We start from the raw sequence: 17,055 nt of genomic DNA, 5'->3' as shown, positions 1-17,055 counted from the left end.
GAGTACAAATACCAGATTGATCTCATGAACAATAATTTTACCATACCATAAGCCAGTGCTACACAGTATAGCAAAGTGACAACTTTAATCCATCTCCCAGAGGTGGTAAACAGCACATAAATACTGATAAACAGTATATATGGCAAGTAAGGTGTTACATAACAAACTCTGAGAGCAAGTAAATCAACACTGTGACCAACAATTACTAAACAAATATAATGAATGCTTATAACAAATTTGTTTTAACACACTCTGGTTATGTTTGTTGTTATCTCAACCCTTTGAGCCCCACGTTGGGTGCCAAAAAGGACTGTTGTGGTTTAACCTCAGTCGGCAACTGAGCACCACACAACTGCTCTCTCACCCTCCCCCCACCACCCAGTGGGATGGGGGAGAGAATTGGAAAAAAAAAGTAAAACCCATGGATTGAGATAAAGACAGTTTAATAGGACAGCAAAGGAAGAAAAAAAAAGTAATAATAATGATAAAAGAATGTACAAAACAAGTTATGCACAATGCAATTGCTCACCACCTGCTGACCAACGCCCAGCGCGTCCTTGAGCAGCGATTGCTGCCCCCCCGGCCAAGTCCCCCCAGTTTATATTCTGAACATGACATCATATGGTATGGAATAGCCCTTTGGCCAGTTTGGGTCAGCTGTCCTGGCTGTGCCCTCTCCCAGCTTCTTGTGCACGTGGTGGAGCATGGGAAGCTGAAAAGTCCTTGACTAGTATAAACACTACTTAGCAACAACTAAAATATCAGTGTGTTATCAACATTATTCTCATCCTAAATCCAAAACACAACACTGTACCAGCTACTAGGAAGAAAATCTACTCTGTCCCAGCTGAAACCAGGACACAACCTTCTGAAGAACTGCAGTGCTATTTGTTAGATATATATCTGGAAGACTTTATTTCACATATTGTTAGATTACTGGTTTCTGAAACAAGTCACAAAGTCCACCAAGTCAGTTCAAGCTCATAATATGTGTCTTAAAAAAAAAAAAAAAATTAGAAGTTCTCCAGAATTAAGAAGTCAACTTTAAATATTTATTTCAGTCAACATTCTGTTTAACAAAATTGCAACAAGTTCTTTAGATGCCTTATTAATTACTATACTGAAGTAATTGTTGTGGAAAGAACCCAAAGCTATCATTACAAGATGTTTCCTTGTCATAGAGTTGCCAAAGAACCAAACTAACTGAAATCAAATACATGGCATTATGAAATCAGTATTTATTCATGGGGAGAGGACAACCAAGGTGCATTAGACACTTGAATTGCACAGACTGAAGAAGTTCCCTTTAAGGCCTTAAATTCTCTGGGAAAATCAAGGCCCAAAGCAGAGCACATGCCTGCAGAAGAGGGATCTTGTCTGCACAACACTTGTTTAAACCTAAGTGGATGAAACCTGGTGGTCTTCAGAGTCGCCCCCCCCCCCCCCAATATAGGGAATATAGTAGTTTAATGCTTTTTCCCTGTGTGCCTGTGTGCGCCTGACACTGAAGTTTAAGTTAATTGTCTGTCAAATCCTTTATTTAATAGAAAAAATAATTGCTTGTAATTCCTGTGGTATAACTTAAAGTAATTACTGGTAAAAATGCCTCTTAAATGATGAGCCTTCTTTTTTTTGTGCTGCAGGATTTATGTCACTATGTAAGTTAAGCCATCTCTTCAGGTGAAATAGTTAAACCAATAGAATGATGTGAGAGTCCTAGAATAATTCAAATTGGAAACAACCTCTGGAGCTATTCTGGTTCAACTCCCAACTGAAAGCAGGATTAACTTTAAAATTACACTAGGTTTCTCAGAGCCTTGTCCAGTCAAATTTTAAATATCTCCAAAGACAGAGGTTCTTAGATTCACTGGGCAACCTGTTTCGATATTTGACCACCTTTATTGTCAAAACTTCTGCTTTATATTCAGTTGAGATTTCTTTGGCTGCAAGTCATGCCTGTTTGCCTCTTGTCCTTTCGCTGTGCACCTCTGAGCAGTGTCTGACTCTTCTCAATAACTACCCATTAGGTAGCTTAAACAGTTGATTTATGTGTCATCTAAGAACCTGACTCAGTATTCTTGCTGCCATATATGGAAGATTTCTAAAAAAATCTGTACTTAACAATCAAGTGTGGGCATACTTGGTCATTCCTGAGGTAACAAGACTAGAAAACTTTATTTACAGTTCTCATGGACCAAAGGAAAAACTTCTATTGCTATTATGAACTTACATTGTAAAAACATTAATCGATTTTGGTTTAGTTCAGAATTGTTATGTATTCTGCCTTTTCTTTCTTTTCTCTAATTCTCATCTTCTTTCCCTGACTAGCTTTTTGAGACTTGAGGAATATGAGCAATTAAATACTAAAGTGAAATTTGAGTCAGAAGCACAAGCAGCTATGCTAACAGAAACAAAGTGAAAATTTTGAAGCATTTACTGAATTGCAGGAAAATATAGTATAACCAGAACTGATGACTCCAAATTGCAGTGTTTAGAATTGGATGAAATACAACCTTCTTAATTTTTCTAATTATCTACCTGCTGACCTATGGATGACATAGCTATTTATTTCCATTGGAAATTGACATGGACATCGGAAGTGAACAAGACAGTAATGTAGAGACAATATCTACCATACTCTGAGAACAAAGTCAGAAATGCCTGCAACTGCAAGAAGTGACAGTGTAGCTCAGGTGACTGCATTTTCCCATAATTCTGGATTAATAAAGGTTGAAACCTTAATAAGGGTTTTGAGCCGCAGCAACCAATTAGAATTAAGCATAAAAGCACTGCTGAATTGTCAATATAGTACTGCACTGTGCTACACTGAATAAAACTGTATGGTTGTTCTGCAAATAAGGCATTTTTCAGCTCATATTTATTGTTTATGAACAGTGTTTTCTGACAGTCTTGGAAAAGCCTCCAAGATTTTTATAATGTCCTTCTTGTATATTCCTTCCTGTAATGGATAAACTGGAAAGGATATAAGCATCAGCAAAGGCATGTTGCTAAATGAATATCAGTAGACATGGTCCTCTGCATATTATCATTGTACTTTGTGAATAGCATTCATCCTCATAGTAAAATATTATCTCACAGCAAGCAATAGCGGGGCTGTAACACCACACACTAATCAGACCGCAGTGATTGCTCATACCAGCCTGAGTCTGCTTGTTCCACAGCAGAGACAACAAATCTTATATCATCTCTTTGGCAAGTGTGGTTTATGATTGCAATTATATATACTAGGGACTAACAGTATTAATATAAATAAAAGCAATAAGTTTAAACAAATCTATGCAATGGGAAGTTTAATTACTCAGCTGAGTAAAAAAAAAATGTTAACTCGTTAATAGTATTGTGAGCTAAGAACAGTATAATTGCTCTTGGTATTTTTTCCCCACTTGTTTTCCTAAAAATGATCAATTAGCAAAACGTTTAAGTAATGTTACACACATGGCAACTTGTTACACATGATTTATTTTCTCTGAAGATTTATGGACTTACCTGTGTGAATTAGAGATAATCATCATAACTTCAAGCTCCTCCACTATGCAGAGTCTCTAGTAATGATTTTGAGGACTATAGCTTAATTAGTGATATTTCAGTATTATGAGTGTTTAATTAACCATAATGTGAGTCACACTTATGTTATCCTGTGGTGGGCTAAACTTGGCTGGCTGGCTGCCAGACACCCATATGCTGCTCTCTCACTCCTCCTCAGAATGACAGGGGGAGAAAATAAGATTAAAAAATTAGTGGATGAGGATAAGGACAGGGAGATCACTTACCAGTTACTGTCACAGGCAAAACAGACTTGTCTTGGGGAAGATTATTTTAATTTATTGCCATTTAAAAAAATAGAGTAAGACAGAAACAAAGACAAAACTAAAAACACCTCCTGCCCCGTTTTTTCCCAAGCTTAGCTTCACTTTTTCATTCCCAACTCCTGTGCCTTCTCCCCTCTCCCGGGCAATGCAGAGTGGTGGGGAATGGGGGTTGAAGTCATAATACTTCATCTCTGCCAGTCCTTCTTCCTCACACTATTCTGCTCCAGTGTGGAGTCTCCCTCCCATGGGCTGCATTTCTTCACAAACTGTTCTGGCATGGGTCCTTTCCATTGGGTGCAATCCTTCAGGAACAGGTTGCTCCAGCATGGGTCCCCTACAAGCCACAGGCTCTGCCAGCAAACCTGCTCCAGCGTGGGCTGCTCTCCAGGGGCCACAGTTCCTGCCAGAAGCCTGCTCCAGCATGGGCTGTCCATGGGGTGCAGCTTCCTTCAGGACATGTCTACCTGCTCCACTGTGGGGTCTTCCATGAGCTGCAAGGTGGATATATGCTTCACTGTGGCCCTCCACACACTGCAGGGGGACAATCTGCATCACCATTATGTTCTCTCCATGGGCTGCAGGAGAATCCCTGCTCAAGTGGCTGCAGCACCTTCTCCCCCTCCTTCTTCTCTGACCATGGTGTCCACAGGGTTCTTTCTCTCTGATTCCTCCCTCTCACAGCTGCTGCACAGAGTTCTTTACTTTTTCTTAAACATATTTTCACAGAGGTGCCACCAACGTTGCTGATTGACTCAGCTTCAGCCATCAGTGGGTCCATCTTAGAGCCTGCTGGAACTGTCTCTGTCCAATGCAGGGGCATCCCCTGGCCTCTTCTCACAGAAACCACCCCTGCAGCCTCCCCCACTATCAAAATCTTGCCACAGGAATCCAATACATATCTTTAAGAGTTTTTCTGAAGGACTGAAATCTTAGTAGATTACAATGATGTGCAATGATTGAAAAAGTAGGTTACAATGATGTGCAATGTGACCACATGAATCCAGTGTTACATATATGGAGTAAAAGTAAGCATGAGAACTCGCATAAAACACAGAGCAGATGCTTTTTCTTTCTCCAGTGAAATACAGTGAGGATAAAATGGAGGAAAGTCATTGACACTGACATGTCTATGGAGCACAGAGATCCTTGAGCTAATCTTCACTGAGCTGAAAAATCCATGTAGAAAAATGAAGGGCCATGTGACTGTACCAGCTGGTGTCCACAAATGTCTTATCTGCGTTTACATGGTACCACGTTGAAACAACCAAGATTTGACAGCTCTCCTGGCTCATGCTGAGCCAGGTTGGTGACAGCATCACAGGATGGCTAACAGGGTGAACACATCTAGGAGTGACTGAGAGTTAATGGTGCAGCTGGGCAAGTGTGACACATTTCATCCAGGCATACCCTGCCTTTTGGATGGAAAAGTACACTGCTCATAGAGCCACAGAATCACAGAATCATTTAAGTTGGAAAAGACCTTTAAGATCATCAAGTCCAACTACAAACCTAACACTGCCAATTCTACCACTAAACCATGTCCCTAAGTGCCACATCTACAAGTTTTTTAAATACCTCTAGGGATGGGGACTCAACTGCTTCCCTGGACAGTCTGTTGCAATGCTTGACAACCCTTTCAGTGAAGAAATTTTACCCAATATCCAATCTAAATGTCCCCTGGCTCAACTTGAGGCTGTTTCCTCTCATCCTATCGCTTGGTACTTGGGATGCTGCCTTTTGAAGCTGCAGTGTGCTGGACTTACCCGACAGAGTGACTTTCTTAAGTTGTGCTGCCTACTTCCAAAAATTACTTGAATTGTGCAGTATCTTCAGATACATTTTGGAATTACAAGATTTTATTGAATTAGATGAGAAAAAGTCAGCACTGTACCCTTGATTAATTAATTTGTTTAATCTCAAATTCATTCAATTTTGTGATCTTTCCATAGCTTCAGTTCTCAGATTGAGTTTTCATATTCAGTAATACAGTAGCCTACATTACAATGCTCATGTTTCTTTGATGATTTTTTTTTTCAGATTAACAGATATGTACTAACTCTGTCTACTATCTTTCTTGTTTGCATCAGGATTTCAGATTTATCTCCATGTACCTCAAACTATCATTTTAATGTGAGCATCCTGGTGCACAGCTCTGTGACAAGAGGTGAATTTAAAAGCAAACTCTGTAACTAAATTCTGTAACCACAGACTCACAAAATCTCCCTAAAGAGCTCTGTGTAGAATATATCAGATATTTTATCTTTTTTTTTGTAAGGTTATGTCTGGTGAAAGGTTCCTCAGGCCTTTGACTGTACTTCCCATAGCATTAAAACCAGTGCTATTTCTGCCTTTCAATGCAGATGCTCTTGGGAATATACAAGGCAAAGATCTCAAAAAGATCGTCTGCAGCAACATGTAACTTTGTTCTGGGCATTTGAGGTTCAGAAGGAAGATGTTAAAAATAGATGGATTAGTCACACATCTTTTCATTTCTTTATCATGATATGTAATATTTCTACTTCCTTTAATAATAAGCTTTGGGGAAGATGAAAGCCTGCTTTAATGTAGCAGATGGGAGAACATCAGGGATGGTTTTAGGATACCTACTGCCTTTGTAAACATTATTATTTGATCTAATTTAAGTCACATCACATTCACAGAAAGTCCAAACGCAGTCTTTTCTTCTCTTTTCTTTACATTAAATTATACTGTTCACAGATAAAACTATATGCTTCACAGGCTGCGAAAAGATTGACAGAAAAAAAATACCACATTGTTTGTCAGCTGCCTGCCTATCGTTAAATGTAGCTCAGCAAACATGAGTTATAGTCTATGAAAATACTTGTAGCTTCCTGTGGAAAAAGGCTGGTAGGAAGAATGTTCCACCATTCACTCTGGAAAACAAATAATCCTGGAAGAGACAGGGCTCCCATTACCTCCTGGATAGATAAGTGATGCAATTCAGTTTAAGTTGATCTCCAGGTACTGAAAACATTTTTAAAACACTACAACAGTATACAAAGCATTTTTTTTAATTTAACATTTGAAGATTCATTCACTTTCACCTGCGGTTAGATCACCTATCAACTGGTATTATCACCTCTTTGAAGAAAAGACTGAGAAAGACATGAGGCTCACTGTAGGAAAATCAACAATATTTTGTACTATTAAACACAGTCAAGAGATAAGTTTATTTCCAAACACTCCATGGAAAATATCTAAACTTCAGAATTTCAAATTTTAGAATTTTTAGCCAAAGTGCCATACAGCTTGTTGATGTCACTTCTGCAAGCATGAATAAGCTGAGTGCAGTTAACAGAGGCAGCCAACAGATGAAGCAATTTGTGCAGCAGTTCATGCAAAGGGGTACAAAGATGGAGCCAGCAACCCTTCTCAGAGAAGTGTACACATCCTCAGCTATGGTGGTGACACGCTGTAAGATACAATCCTGTCCTGGTTTCAGCTGGGATGGAGTTAATTTTCTTCTTGGTAGCCAGTATGGGGCTGTGTTTTGGGTTTAGGATGAAAACAATGTCGATGATACCCTGATGCTTTGGTTCTTGCTAAGTAGTGCTAAGTAGTTGCTAAGTGGCGCTCACACTGGTCAAGGACCTTTCAGCTTCCTGTGCTCTGCTGGGTGCACAAGAAGCTGGGAGGGAGCACAGCCCGGACAGCTGACCCAGACTGGCCAAGGGGCTATTCCATACCACATGACATCATGCTCAGTATATGAGCGGGGGGAATTGGCAGGGGGAGGGGCAACAATTGCTGCTTGGGGGACGTGCTGGGTATCGGTCGACGGGTGGTGAGCAATTGTAGAGTGTATCGCTGGCTTTGTATTACTATTGTACCATTATTACTTGGTTTTATTATTATTGTTATTATTATTATTACTACTGTTCTATTTTTATTTTATTTTAGTTATTAAACTGTTCTTATCTCAACCCACGAGTTTTCCCCTTTTGTTCTTCTGATTCTCTCCCCCATCCCACCAGTGGGGGAGTGAGCGAGCGGCTGCGTGGTGCTTAGTTGCTAGCTGGGGTTAAACCACGACAGATCCCCAACAGCCACTGGAGCAACTGTTCCTGAAATGTTGGAGGCCTTGACCCAATTGGAGCTTCAGAAGGAGGATGCAGCCCTGCAAGGCTCAGGCTGCAGGAAGCTGTGGGATAGCTGTGGGATCTCTCTGAGGCCGGGGAAGATTCATTTCTTAGCCTGCAGGAGGTCTGCAGCTGTTGAGGAGTTGTGCTGCCGAGTAAAAGAGCTGCAGGTGGAGGTCAGTGGACTGTGTATCATCAGAGAAGATGAGAAAGAGATAGACCAGTTCTTCTCTGAGACCCTGATGCTTCAATAACCCAAATCACCAACTGTTGCATAAGAGTCTGCACCTATCAGGTTGGAAAGTGGAAATTCCTTTGCTGGCAAAGGCTGGAAGCTGGTGACTTCAGACACCAAGAAGGTTCCTGTTACAGCCTAAAATTTGCAATTACACAATAGATTGACTGCCCTCAGAGCTGATGAGGAGCAGGGAGTGTTGACTAATGAAGCTTCAAAGCTAGCTGGCCCTGAGCCACACAGCAGAACCAAGATAAAACAGTGAGTGAGAATAGTGGGAGACTCCCCGAGGAGAACAACAGAGGTCCCCATCTGCTGATCTGATCTGTCATCTAGGGAGGTTTACTGCTGCCCATAGTTCACTTTCAGGAAGTTGTAGAGATGCTGCCAAGGTTTGTCTGGCACTCAGACTATTATCCCCTGCTGCTCTTTTGTGTGGGCACTAATGGTACTACGTGGGGAGACCTGGATAGTGTTGCGCATGACTATGTGGCTCTGGACTAGGTGGTTGAGGACATAAGGGGCTAGGTAGCCTTCTCCTTGATCCTTTTAGTGAGGCGAAAGGGACTCTCTTTGAGGACTGATGACTGCTTGGAGGAGACCAAGATACTAAATTCTGCACCTGGGAAAGAATAACCCTATGTCCCAGTATAGGCCAGGGGATGACAAGGTGGCAAATAGCTTTTCCAAGAAGGAATTTGGTGGCTTGGTGGACAACAAGCTGATCACGAGACAGCAATGCACCGTTACAGCAAAGAAGGTCAACGGCATCCTGGGAATGCACTGGGAAGAGTATTGCCAGAAGGTCAAGCAACATGATCCTTCCTCTCTACTCAGCACTGGTAATGCCACATCTGCAGTGCTCTGTCCTGTTCTGGGCTCCCCATTATAAAAATTATAAGGAGTTACTGGAGTGAGTCCAGTGAAAGGCAAAAAAAGATTATTAAAGAACTGGAGCATTTGTCATATGGGGAGAGGCAGAGAGAGCTTGGACTGTTCAGCCTGGAGAAGAGCAGGCTCAGGGTGATCTTATCAATATGTATAAAAACCTGATGGAAGGAAATAAAAAAGAGATAGACTCTTCTCACTAGTTCTCAGCAAAAGGACATGAGGCAATGAACACAACTTAAATCTGGGAAATTCCATCTAAACATAAGAAAAAACTTTTTTGCTGTTAAAAATGGTTAAAATGATGTGTTTGTTAGAAATGGGTGCATAATACAAGGTTCACTGGAATCAGATTCTAGGATAGAACAGACCTATCAAGAGACAATTTAATAAAAAAGCCTTAAAACTAGAAAAATGCCCTCTTTCAACAACTAAATTTTGGCTCCTTTCTCCTCCCAGTGACACCAGTGTAAATCTGGAGGCCGCATACTGAAGCCAATGACGTTATTTCATATTGATACTTGAGTAAGGGAGAATGCAATACTGCCAGTACTGACAGTGTTTGATGCTGACTGTTGCCTACTTGGCTGCAGAGTGCGGAGTGTGGATTTGAAGAGCCTTCTGTCCCCAGGTTGTATGACTTCTCTAAGTAGGACTTTTATACTTTCATCCCTTTACTCTATGGCATTTTGTGAAAAGAATGAACTGAGGAAGTCAGGAGTGTAAATTGCAACTCAGAAAGGAGTGTAAATATTGATGTAATCCTTGGCATATGAAGGCATCTCAGGGATGCAGAATTTCTTTTTATGCATTCTCACACAGTTCTTGTTCACACTGGCCATGTCTGCAAGCATTCCAGTGGGAAACTATCTTAGTATAAGGGCTACAAGATCTAGTGCATTATATCTTATGAAATTTCCTTCACATCTTGATTATTAGGACTTTATACAGTCCACCAAAAAATTTTGGAATATTTGTCAGTACTGCTAGATGGGATCACCAGTGGCACTTTCAACTTATTCAGCCCTGACTGATTTTAACAACCCTAAATAAAAACGAAGTACAGTCTGTTTTTCCTACCTATGCATATTGGACTGTCTACTCTGGCAGCATTCACAGTTGAGTATAAAAGACAATGGTGTATTAAGATGTAAGAAAACTTACAGGAAAATAACCAATGTTGAGTCATTGACTCATCATTCAGTCACAGTATGTGTCCCTTACGGAAAACTGCAGTTCTTTGTCTCTATTTCTCATTGTACTACCCTCTTGTTCCTAGACGAGCTGCAGTGTTTCTTCCTGGGAGATTGCTCCACTGGATGTTTACACAGATTTACATTCACATTCTAGGATGAACTATACAGTAACAGTGGAGCAAATTCATTCCATCAATGTTCAAAGAAGACTAAGAGAGTTCTGATGATAAAAGCTATAGGATCTGTGATTATTGCAGGCTGACTGTTAATATAGTCCTTCGGTTCCTTGAAGGCTTCCAAAACTCCAACACCAATGGCATCCAACCATAAGTCAAATAATCATTTGGTTTTCTCACACACATATGAAATCAGTTTTAATTTATTTCTCTTCTGTTGTCCTCAATGAAGATTCATTTAGACTGTCAACCAAACCACATGAAGTCCTTCCTAAGACTGGGACAAGGACAAGTCAGAGAACAAGAAACTAAATAATCATTTGAGGAAAAATTGAATATGAGTAGAAAAGGTTAAAATGAAAAAATTAGAGCCATTGATGAATATGGCAGGGTAATAGTGAATACAAAAGAGGGAACTATCCTTCCTCTTATCAGTCATAATGGGAAATATTGTTAAAACCTCGAAGTTGTAGAACAGTGTTAGAATATTCCACTAAATATGTCCCTCAGCAAAGCAGAGAAGTCTTAGGAATTCTATTCAGCTGAGGATGCTGATGAAATATCTGATAACATATTCCCTGTTATTCATCCCATTTCCCATTGTATTGCAAACACATAGATACTGAAAGGTACGCATATGCATATGTATCTATATCTATATTTTTATAGGTATTTACACACAGACACACACACACACGAGTAGCAACTTTCAAACAAGCAAATGAGAATTTGTTACTAAATTTTAATGGCAATTAGATATCTAACTTCCTTAAGCTCCTTTGAATAAAATCCCATCTAGCATTATCATGTTGGCAAAATGCATAATAATTGTGATGTCTCTCCGTGTAAAGCTGTTTATCATTGGTTTATAATTATTTTGTTTTTCTTCCACAGAAAAGATATAAATATATTTAAGCAATAAAAAAAGTTTTCAGCAATTGATTGGTCCACTTAACTCCCAAAGTTTTTCTATAAGAAATGCGTAAAATGAAATTTAGTTTCTAAAGGCAGCAGTCAGTACATTTCCCCCACATATTCTGTTAAGTGTCATTACTTTAAATGAAAACTCATCTGTTACTTCTGACAGGTAAAACATAATGCATGTGACTCAATTTAAAATATAGAGTTGGAAGTTATTGTTACATTGACACAGAATGGTGTACCTGAGATGGGGATATGCTCTTTTACTATTTATGAGCAATCCTACTGCATGAGAACAGCTTTTTGCAGACGGTGTTTCTAATTTGTCATAACTTATGAGCAGCCTGACAAGACAGCATGTGCCAGGGACTGGGGGGTGGGCTTAATTATAAATCTCACAAACATCTAGTCAATTCTTTGTCAACTGAATTCTCTGTGTAGTTCATTGACAGGAGATTAATAGAATTTTCTGTTTACACAGTAATTTTTTCTTCCACGCCTGCTCTGCAGCTGCTGTTAGAAGGATCCTTGAAAACAGGTTGTGAAAGCTGTGTTATGTGAAAACATTTTACAACTGAATGTTTTAAAGGCTCTTTTTGTCAGACTGCATTGAAAACAGAGTAGATAGTTATCAATGATAGCAGTAATGCATGGAGTAAAATGCATCACATGAATAAATGTTTAGCAATTATCAGAAATATGATCAGTTTGCTGCTACTGAAGAATCCAGACAAGTACTTCACACAACATTTCATGAGAAAGAAGAATCTTTTTATGTAATAACGCTGTATTATACATACGTTCTGGAATGTGTTTTATTTTTTTTTTACCAAAAGCTGGAGGTCTTTCAGTATTTTCTCAAATATACTGAATGTGTATTGAATATTGGCAGTGCAATTCTAGATGGGATTCCCTAGTTTTATATGCATATGTATAAAACTTAGATATCTGAAGTGAGATGGTCACCTAAGGATCCCTCCATTCTCAAATGGCAAGGTACAGACATTTCCAAACAAGGATTTATTTAACTTGAATCCTTCCTCCTTAGGAAGAGTTAAATCATGCTCTAGAGGGGTTTTCTGTCCATTAACTGAAAGGGAGGGTAGGATGAAAAGTTCTGACTTTCAAACATGTACAGTAAGGGCAGACAAATCCTATACATTGTTTCCAAAACTGGATGTTTTAAAAGATCAATTCGTACCAGTATTGTGTGTGGTCCAGTAATAGTAGTAATTTATTCTGGAATTGTGTAGCTTCTGTACAAATAAAAAAGCTTAAGTATAAGAAGCTTTTAAAAGTTTGGTTTTGGGTTTTTGTTTGTTTTGTTTTGTTTTTGTTTGTTTTTTTTGTTTTTCTTAAAGTTTTTTGAAAATGTTTATTTACCAAAGAAATTAACATTGAGGGATTGGACAGAGACAGCGAATGAGCACCAGAACTTACTTTTATTTATTATCTTTAAGTATAAAAACAGAATTTTAACTGAAAACAAAAATAGCAATTTTAAAACGCATGAAAAGGAAAGAACACATAGAACACATTAACAGCCTTTGTAATTCCTTGCTGTAAGACACAAGGAGATAAAAAACTTAGAATATTAATAGTAACCTCTTTCACTCAACTAAATTGGGATCAGGCAGGCATTGCTGCTAAACAGATTTCAACTGAGAAAAACTGTCTGATATATTTTCCCCAGCTTATTAAAGATAAATAATTAAAATATTGGGGTCATCCCAGGCCAAAGGTTCTACTGACATGAGTATTGTTCAAAGGAAGGTGTTTTGTAAGTTTAAATCTTAAGGCTATTTGGTCAAGATTCAAGTTAGTGAGGTTTCTACATCTTTTTTTGCAGCAATGAATACAGATACATTTGTGCATACAGGTCTCAGAGTCTTCGTATTCCATGGTCTTCCATAGAGTGGGAACATTTTGTGTAATAGGAGCTGAAGTTTATTCACTGTAATTTGTCTTTTGCAGTAGGAAATGCTTTGAAAGAAAAGAGGAATTTTAGGGCTTCTCAGACAGAAGTCCATTTCTTTTATTTGTCCTTATATCAACCTTTTTCTAATTTTTGCTTGTTCCATTTTTTTTTATTTTTTTTCTTTTTCATCTTTTGCTCAGTGTCAGAAAAAGGAATTGGACAATTCAGCAAGGCATAGCACAGCTGAATACCTGCAGGGGCAAGAAGGAGTGGAAACACTGATGAGGACATTTAGGGAACATCTTTGAAACCATTAGAGTTACAAAACCTGAATATTAAATCACTACTCTGAGAAACTGGAACTGATTTATCTTCAAAGGAAGTATTTTCATTATCTGTTTCCTAGCTCCATAACTGTCAAGGTTACCTGTATGACATCAAGACAACTTTCTTAAGCTCAAAATCCTTCCTTTACTGTATAAGGTGTTTCAAACATTTCCGATCTCTGTGGAATTAGACTTTATATCCATAGTCAGCTTTGATTTTGCTTATGGACCTAAAAACCTCACAGCTTTGTACTTACTTTGCAAGCAATGTTTTTAAGAAGGTTCTGTTAATAGTGTCTTGAGGGTTGATAAGCAGACGTGTCTTACATTGCAGTCAATGAAGAGAATTTCGCTTTCTTACCCAGTTTTGCTTGGTTCTTATTCAAGCAAAATCATTGAGGGAGCAAACTGAAATCCATATTTCTTTTCAAGAAAAGCTTTCTTCTAAATATTATTGAAGCTAGCAAAACATAAGAAAATCCTCAGCAATTCAAACTAGAACTGAGAAAAATTTGTGACAAAATATCTGTGAAATATCTCATTAAAATATTTATGAAAATAACATAAGTTTGGATTAATTGAGACAGTTAATAAATTCATTAAACTGTTTCAAAACAGAAAATATCTTTTTATCATTTCCCAGATGAATGTTTTCATTTTTAGCTGAAATATATCACTGTTTATTTAATTTTCATCTTGAAATATTTGGTTTCCCTTACATTTATTTTTTTATGTGCATTTTGATGTTTTTCCAAAGAGATATTTTTTTAAATCTTTAATAAGTTACTTACAAAAATAATAATAAAAAAGATTTAAGATTAAAGTAAGTTTTTTTGCTCTCCAGTGCATTCTAGTATAAATAAATTACTTTCACTATGAACCCTAACTACTTTTTCTCCAGAATTTAGGAACTACAGGTAAATCCAAAAACCTACTTAGTTACATAGCATCAGTTTTCTGAGAACAACTTCCTTAAAAAAATTAGGACTTTCCTACTGCTGCCTATAGATGGTGCCTAAATGAGAAGAGAGTGAACAATGGGTGAGGTGAGCACAACAGCTTGGCAAACATCCAAAACAAAGAGGACTTCAACCACACCATGATGTAGTGTAGCCAAAGCTATTTTAGATAGACATCTCAAATTTGGGAGCACATTTAAGGTCATACATGATCAAAAATAAAGACATCATGAGATTTACCCTACGTTTATATGAAAACAGTTCATAGAATCATAGAATCAATGCTTTGAGTTGGAAGGGAACTTTAAAGGTCATCTAGTCCAACCCCCCTGCAATGAGCAGGGACATCTTCAACTAGATCAGGTTGCTCAGAGACCCATCCAACCTGACCTTGAATGTTTCCAGGGATGGGGCATCTACCACCTCTCTGGGCAACAGTGTTTCACCACCCTCATTGTAAAAAATGTCTCCCTTATATCTAGTCTGAATCTACCCTCTTTTAGTTTAAAACTATTACCCCTTGTCCTATCCCAACAGGCCCTACTAAAAAGTCTGTGCCCATCTTTCTTATAAGCCCCCTTTAACTATTAAAAGGCCACAATAAGGTGTCCCTAGAGCTTTGTCTTCTGCAGGATAAACAACCTCAACTCTCTCAGCCTTTCTTGATAGGAGAGGTGTTCCACCCCTCTGATAATTTTTGTGGCCCAGATCCATGTTTTTCCTGTGGTGAGGACTCCAGAGCTGGACACAGTACTCCAGGTGGAGTCTCAACCTGCTGGCCACACTTCTTTTGATGCAGCCCAGGATACAGTTGGTTTTCTGGGCTGTGAGCCCACGTTGTCAGCTCATGTCCAGCTTTTCATCCACCAGTACCCCCAAGTCCTTCTCTGCAGGGCTGCTCTCAATCCCTTCATCCCCCAGCCTGTATTGATACTGGGGGTTGCTCCGACCCAGTTGCAGGACTTTGGCACTTGGCCTTGTTGAACCTCATGACATTCACATGAGGCCACTTCTCAAGCTTATCCAGGTCCCTCTGAATGGCATCCCATACCTCAGGTTTTTCAGCCAAACCACTCAGCCTGATGTCATCTGCAAATTTGCTCAATTCCACTGTCTATGTCATTGATGAAGATATTAAACAGTACTGGTCCCAATACGGACCCCTGAGGGACAGCACTTATCACTGATCTCTGGACATTGACCACTACCCTCTGAATGGAACCATCCATCCTGTCCTGGTTTCAGCTGGGATAGAGTAAATTTTCTTCCTAGTAGCTGGTATAGTGCTGTGTTTTGGATTTAGGATGAGAATAATATTGATAACACACTGATGTTTTAGTTGTTGCTAAGTAGTATTTATACTAGTCAAGGACTTTTCAGCTTCCCATGCTCTGCCAGGTGCACAAGAAGCTGTGAAGGAGCATAGCTAGGACAGCTGACCCCAGCTGACCAAAGAGATATTCTATACCATATGGCGCACGTTCAGCATATAAAACTGGGGGAAGAAGAAGGAAGGGGGGGACGTTCAGAGTGATGGTGTTTGTCTTCCCAAGTAACTGTTATGCTTGACGGAGCCCTGCTTTCCTGGAGATTACTGAACATCTACCTGCTGATGGGAAGTACTGAATGAATTCCTTGTTTTACTTTGCATGTGTGCGCAGCTTTTGCTTTACCTGTCAAACTGTCTTTATACCAACCCACAGGTTTCCTCACTTTTACTCTTCTGATTCTCTCCCTACCCCACCATGGGGGAGTGAGTGAGCAGCTGTGTGGTGCTTAGTTGCCAGTTGGGGTTTAAACACAATACAGTCAATTCCTTATCCACCAAACAGTCCACCCATCAAATTCATATCTTTCTAATTTAGAGAGAAAGATCTTGTGGCGGACCGTGTCAAAGGCTTTACAGAGGTCCAGATAGATGACATCCATAGCTCTTCCCTTGTCCACTGATGTAGTCACTCCATCATAGAAGGCCACTAGGCTGGTCAGGCAAGCCTTGCCCTTGGTGAAGCTATGCTGGCTGTCTTGAATCACCTCCCTGTCCTCCATGTGCCTTAGCATAGCTTCTAGGAGGATCTGTTCCATGATCTTCCCAGGCACTGAGGTGAGGCTGACAGGTTAGGAGTTCCCAGTTGTCCTAAGTATATGGAAAAAAACAATTTGGATTTTATCTATATATTTCTAGCTTTCCTTTCCTTTGATACAAAGCTTGTAAAAGCTGATTTTCAGAAGCTTATTCTGTGTTCAGTAGTTTTGTCAATTAATTTGACAAATGCTTTATTATTTTTGTTTCTTTTCTTTTTACTTTGTAGAGCACCATCAGATTAAGTTAATTTGTAGTAATATATTGTCCTTTCCTTCACTTACAGAGCTGAAGTACAGACTGAATGTAATGATTTCACTTGACTGTAATACTTGAACTGCTTTATGCTCCTGTGCTTAATACAGCTCTTGACTTGTATGATTTCTTTCAGAATTTTGTGGCAGGTTGACTTTGAATGTGGCC

Source organism: Nipponia nippon, unplaced genomic scaffold (assembly GCF_047370975.1).
Source record: "Nipponia nippon isolate SJK-2023a ecotype South Korea unplaced genomic scaffold, ASM4737097v1 scaffold_2, whole genome shotgun sequence".
Lineage (NCBI taxonomy): Eukaryota > Metazoa > Chordata > Aves > Pelecaniformes > Threskiornithidae > Nipponia > Nipponia nippon.
This window is presented reverse-complemented; position numbering follows the sequence as displayed.